This window comes from Diadema antillarum, unplaced genomic scaffold, assembly GCF_040938485.1.
Source record: "Diadema antillarum isolate AM-2024a unplaced genomic scaffold, OU_Dant_1.0 seq00001271_RagTag, whole genome shotgun sequence".
Lineage (NCBI taxonomy): Eukaryota > Metazoa > Echinodermata > Echinoidea > Diadematoida > Diadematidae > Diadema > Diadema antillarum.
Genome location: NW_027272053.1, coordinates 516,201 through 522,405, shown reverse-complemented (window position 1 = coordinate 522,405; position 6,205 = coordinate 516,201). Strand labels below are relative to the sequence as shown.

The following is a 6,205-nucleotide window of genomic DNA, read 5'->3' as shown; positions in this document are numbered from 1 at the left end:
TAGTAAAATGACCATCCTATGTAATATTTTCTTCTAATTATTATCATTTTTTTGTTGCTTGGTTTGATTTTACATTTTTGATACCCAAACTACAAAATTTGTGCAAACGATTCGAAAACTGAGCAAATAAGTAGACATAGAAAGCTGAATCAAGTGTTATTGGGCTGACATGAGATGGTACTGGTAATCAATTGTCAAAGACCTCCTGGGTAATACTCTTCATCCATTATTAACTCCAGTCTTCTTGGTTCTGACAAATTGCACTGCCTGTCTGAGAACTCCGTGCAGTTGCCATGGCAACGACGTGCCGGTCCGTGGATACTCGACAGATCCTTTCCGATTCTACCAGGGCTCGTCCTCGAATCGAAGCGTACTTAGGAGAGGATGTGATATAAAAAGTAAGACGTGAGAAAAACGTTTTTTTTTTAAATTTCAAATTAATATAACGTTGTTTGCAATCTGAAGTTGTCACCTCTGCAGCATTTGCATTTATCACAATGTGTCATATGTGTCTATCTTTACTAATTATCGTTAATGATGAGTAGATATATTAATTCCTCAAACCTGTTTATGCCGTAAACGTTTTATTGCAATGGTTTTAAATCATGTTGGAATGGTACGATGTCGATGTCAACATCAAACAAATTGCGGGAAGGCATGTATACATACACACACAAAAAAATACTGATGGCTTCCAGCTATGTCGTACACGCCTGAAGAAGCCGGACGAACTAACGAAAGCATCGTGCCCAGAACATACAAAATGAGTGGTGGCAATTATTTCACTTTTTCTGCTTCTTCCCCATCTTCTTGCTGTTGACTTTGGACAACCAGACAACGATGAAACATATCCTATTTTGTTTATCAGTAACTGTTTAACAATATATCGTTAAATCAATACAATCATGACTGCAAACAAAATTAACAAAATATCTATCGAAAATTACCAGCTATAAAAATACTTCTCAAATTACATGAAAGAAAGATTTTTTTTTTTTTTTCAGAGGGGTGAAGGTTCAGGTGCGAGTTTCTTCACTTTGTCTCCCTCTACAAATTGAAGACAAAGTGAAGAAACTCGCTCCTGAACCTTCACCCCTCTGAATAATATCTTTCTTTCTTTCATTTAATATGCCTTGTCCGCCTTGGACTACTTAGCATAACAATGTCGGAATTTCGGAGCTTGGGTATTTGTTCCATGTTCATCGTGTCACTGCCGGCAACCAGGGACAGCCTGGTGGTAGTGTCGCTGCCCGGAAAGCAGTAGATGACAGGTTCGAGTCCCTCTGGTTCCTTTTTCCGACATGTTTGTTAATTTACAGATCAGCAGTTGCGATCTTAACAAATTTGATTTGTAGAGGGAGACAAAGTGAAGAAACCCGAACCTGAACCTTTACCCCTCTGAATAATATCTTTCTTTCATTCAAGTAGTGCTTGTTCACTCGTTTGTGTGGGTGGTTTTTTTTTTTTTTTTTTTTTGGGGGGGGATTCTTTTTATACATAAAATTACTTCAGGATTAAAGTAGAATTAAAAAAAAACCAAGGAAAAATCAGACTTTTCATTGCTGAAGGAAGTAGCAGGGACGATTGGCGCCAGCGTGTGTGGTTATACTTCATAAAACATGATAATTTGTGTACGTTTATGCCGAGAATGAAGACATTCTGTTCCTGTTGCCGTACTCTCTAAAAAACATCGAGTGAAAATATTCACTCCTAAAAGAGTGAATACAAAAAAGAGTGAAATTGGAGTGAATTTTGAGTGAAAATGTTCATTTTCACTCGTTTTAGAGTGACCTCAGGGATCACTCCAAAATCTCCGAGTGATCCCTGAGGTCACTCCAATATGAGTGAAAATGAACATTTTCACTCAAAATTCACTCGAATTTCACTCTAAATTCACTCTTTTTTTGTATTCACTCTTTTATGAGTGAATATTTTCACTCGATTTTTTTAGAGAGGAATGTATATTTACATGCACTGCTAGACTGCATGTATTCAAGGGACAGGGCTCTCCTATAGGTGATTATGAATATGCAGATGCATGCATCATATAGGAATCATGAAAATTGTTTCGCATTTATGTATCATCATTACATCAGTATCAGCATTATGATTACAAGTCCGTTTCATTATTTTCACAATATAGATATTCATGAAGGTGAAACTTTATCCAAAGATACACAAAAAAACAATGAAATAGTAAATCCAACGCTCCTTGACACTCCTTGAACCTTTGTAAATGTTAAATCTAGAACTCAACTTGAGTGTCAGATTTAACATTTATAAAAATGTTCGAAGATAGACAATATTGAACTGTTGATCTACCATTTCACTTTCAGAGTGTAACTGCTAGATGAATACTAGAGCTAATGTTTATGAAGCTCATTGACTCTTCTTCCTTTTGTTACCAACGAAGTTTCAAGTTTCGAGTTTCTTTATTTCACCAAAGCAAGGAACATTATCAAAAACAAACGCCCACATCAACATTAGGATACGATTACAAACATATCAATAAAACAGTGAAAAATAGCATAAATATGACAATGTACGTACATATAGGTTTGCAGGTATGCTATGGTAGGTGTAGCAGCCGGAGAGGAAATTTTCCTTTATTTTCAGCTGACCAAAAATTATTCATTCAATTTCAATCATCTAACGTGTTCAATGGAAAGTAAAACGTAAAAGAAAAGTACAGAAGCTGAAATCAACGTTACAGACGTCACATAATAACAACCCTCTAATTTGAGATCGAATGCACAAAACACGTATCGTGCACTTCGTATTTCAAAGTACATGTACTTGCCGATTCACGAATTTCATAAATGGCGGAAAGATGGCAGAGTTGACAGGAAATGAATTTGACTGCTAATCATTCAAAATGTACGTTTTATTATTTGCTGTTGAATAACCCATCTATTGCAAAGATACGCAATTTCAATGGCTGGATTCAATTTTTATGTAAAGATTCAGTGCAGGGATCAAGTGCCCGACGGGATTAAATACAGGAAATATGAAATATTACAAATATAAAAATACTATTGATAAGTCTTAAATTATAACTATCGTTGACATTGCTTCGGTTATTATGGTATTTTCTTCTCATTGCTAGTGTGGTTTGTTTCTTTGATATTGAGATATGAATGTTTCTACCATCTACCCCCGCACAAAAAAAAAACCAAAACAAACAAACAAACAAACAAAACTGATTGATCATGCAACCCTCCCCTCACTCAGCTCATTTAGTGGTTGTCTTCTTGCCTGTAAATCGTTTCTATGAAGAATTTATGCCCACAAGACGAATTGAAAGCATATAATCAGCCTTCGTCAGTTTATTTCAATTAATACGCATCTACCGAGTATACCCCAAACACACACACGATACAAACACACACACACACACACACACAAAAAAAAACACAATATTGCCTGAGTTCTTCTCCATCACTTCGATCTCTTTCTCTCTTTTATTGCACGTGATGAGACGAGGGTTTTCAAACGTCGTTGTCATCGGGTAACCGCAGCATCGAATCCCCCGCAACGGATATGCGGCTCAGGGGCGGTCGAAAAAGGAGTGAGGGTTGTATCGAGCTTTTCATTGGCGATGCGTGGCGATCGGTCTGCGCTCGTTACTGGACGTCGGCGTCTGAACAGGTTGTTTGCCGATCCCTCGGTTTTCCGTTCGCCGCGGCAGCCGTGCCGCGACAGCACTGGTACTTTGGAGCAGTGTCACCCATCCCCGAACCACCGGATGTACTGGAACTACGTTGCCATGGTGACGAGAAAAATGTCTCGGAGTGTGAGGTTATTTTACAGTCCCCAGAGACCCACATTCTCTGCGAAGATGGAAGATCGGCGTCTGTCGTATGTCAGGGTAAGCTTACGTTTGCCTTACCTATTTTTTTTTTTATTTTTTTTCAGTGAAATAGCGGGATATGCACTTCTACAATAGCACATACAATAAAATTAGATTTTAGATAGACTCTAAAGATTTTTTTTTGTAACATGAATGAAATAAGCTAGACAAGATTAAAATTTGGAAAAGGAATATCATCATTAAGGCCATTCAGTCATTTTCACTTCATACTCTCATAAAACATTCTTAAGAGCGTCGAATAGACTGTAAATGATATACTCTCGATTTGATAGGGAGAACCGCAAACTAGTACCCGCCTGCCTGCCTATCATGGGTGTGGGATGTAACACTTACGCGCTCGCCCAGAGGTATGGATCACGCAGTTTTTGCCCCTCGACATGGCTTGATGACGTCACTGGAACCTCGTCCATAGGCACGATGGTGGAGGTTCCATTGACGTCTTCAAGCAAGGGCCACTGCATTAGGGACGATCCAAATTTAAATCTGTAATTTTGGTGCTGCCGAAGAAGAAATGTAGCCACTCGAAATAAAAGAAAACGTAACAACCCATTTTTAACCTTAGTTACCCAGTCGGGTCACCGACATAATTCGTATACTGCAGCATTTTTTGAAGTTTGGTGGCCCGACATCAATTTTTAGTGATTCCGGGACACTGGGCCCGGTGCTGTATTATATACTGCACTGACCGAGCCATAGCTAATGTGGAACCATGGGATATACATAATATATAGAAGGAAGCAGGTTTGAGACAGGCATTGCTCTCAAATGCTCCCTTTAATCATGAGCTTTCGGCCTATCATAGACTTCATCAGGATCCAGATACCAAGAGAACGCACAATGCACCGTAATTTAAGTGCAATATCATACGGCGCAATATTACACATAATTCTATCAATATTGAAATGCATGTAGTAATATGAGTAGTAATACTTAGCTTTGTACAAATCAATACTTCCAGATCAACACGGAAACGTAATCTATCGAAAACAGATAACAGTGTAATATGCAAATTAAAAGTAAATTCAAATTCCTGTATCACACGTGACATCATATACTGTAACACAGCAGTATGCGGTTATAAAAATAATAATATGTTGAAAATCCATCCTCATGATCTGTTGAAAAAAGAAGAAGAGACATTTGATTCCGGTTTATCATTGCTGTTGTTCATTATCATGATTATACAGTCGGACATTCTCATTTCAAAAGACATTGACAAAAAACATGTTGCATTTTCCTTGCGTTCGTCTTGTTTTTAGATTGTTGTTGTAAATGTTGTTGTCGTTTGTTTGTTTTCATGGTAATGATCATGTTCATTACAGCTTGTGAATCGTCAGTTTGTCAGAATGATGCCACGTGTACGGAGACTGATACGGGCTATGCGTGTTCGTGTACGGATGACTTTTTCGGACCACAATGTGGTGAGATATCTCGCTCCTTTTTCGCATTCTTTCTTTGAGCATGTATTTTGGCTGTCTTTCCTTGCATCTAAGTGTTTGAATGTAGGCACCTAAATGATACCAATATTCATTTTGCTAATTTTCTCGTGTGCCAGCAGACAATTTGAGTAGGTCCCACGCTATAAATATAGGCACATGATACACTGTGTTTTATGGTATGTATATGACAACTTACCATTTTCATCCCTGAAGAAAGGGGAGACTCCGAAAATTTGGAAGCTTAAATAAATATCAATTGGTAATTAATGCATTCCTCTATCACGTTATTCCTTTTACTATCATTACTGCCAATACGCAGATCTACGTACAGTGGTATCCATAATATACATACAGTGGTATTCATATATATATATATATATATATATATATATATATATATATATATTACACATATAATCATATAGTGGTATGATGCTGACCTTTCTACCAAACTCTCTTGTCATCTTAGGAAGGATGATATATTTGTGACAGTAAAGACAATCGATGCCGCATGATGCCGGCTGATGGTGTAAGCTTTCGATCTTACTTATAAACGGACAGTAAAGCTGACGAAGACCTGAGGTCGAAAGTTTCTACCACCAGCCGGCATCATGCGACATCTATTGTCTTTATTGTCACGAACCTGATTATTAAAGTAAATGTTAAGATAGTACATTAAGTTCGGCAATAACATCATCATCTCTCAGTACTCCGTCACGTATTCTGTCTGTCTGTCTGTCTCTGTCTCTGTCTCTGTCTGTCTGTCTCTCTCTCTCTCTGTGGACAGGCCACATTAGTATTCGTCCACGAGAGTTCCTGCTTTGATGTGTGCTTTAATGTATTTCTTCAAAGTCTTGTGTAAAAAAAATAGTGTGGAGCTTAAGCAGCGAGCAAA

The 6,205-nt window shown here is 37.8% G+C and overlaps 1 long non-coding RNA gene across 1 annotated transcript; it reads left to right on the top strand.

The window, feature by feature from the left end:
- Window positions 1-332: 332 nt before the first annotated feature.
- On the top strand, window positions 333-5,292 carry LOC139745494 (uncharacterized). The gene is made up of 3 exons (XR_011711896.1): window positions 333-398; window positions 3,479-3,868; window positions 5,194-5,292. It is a non-coding gene; the product is annotated as an uncharacterized lncRNA (long non-coding RNA).
- Window positions 5,293-6,205: the final 913 nt, after the last annotated feature.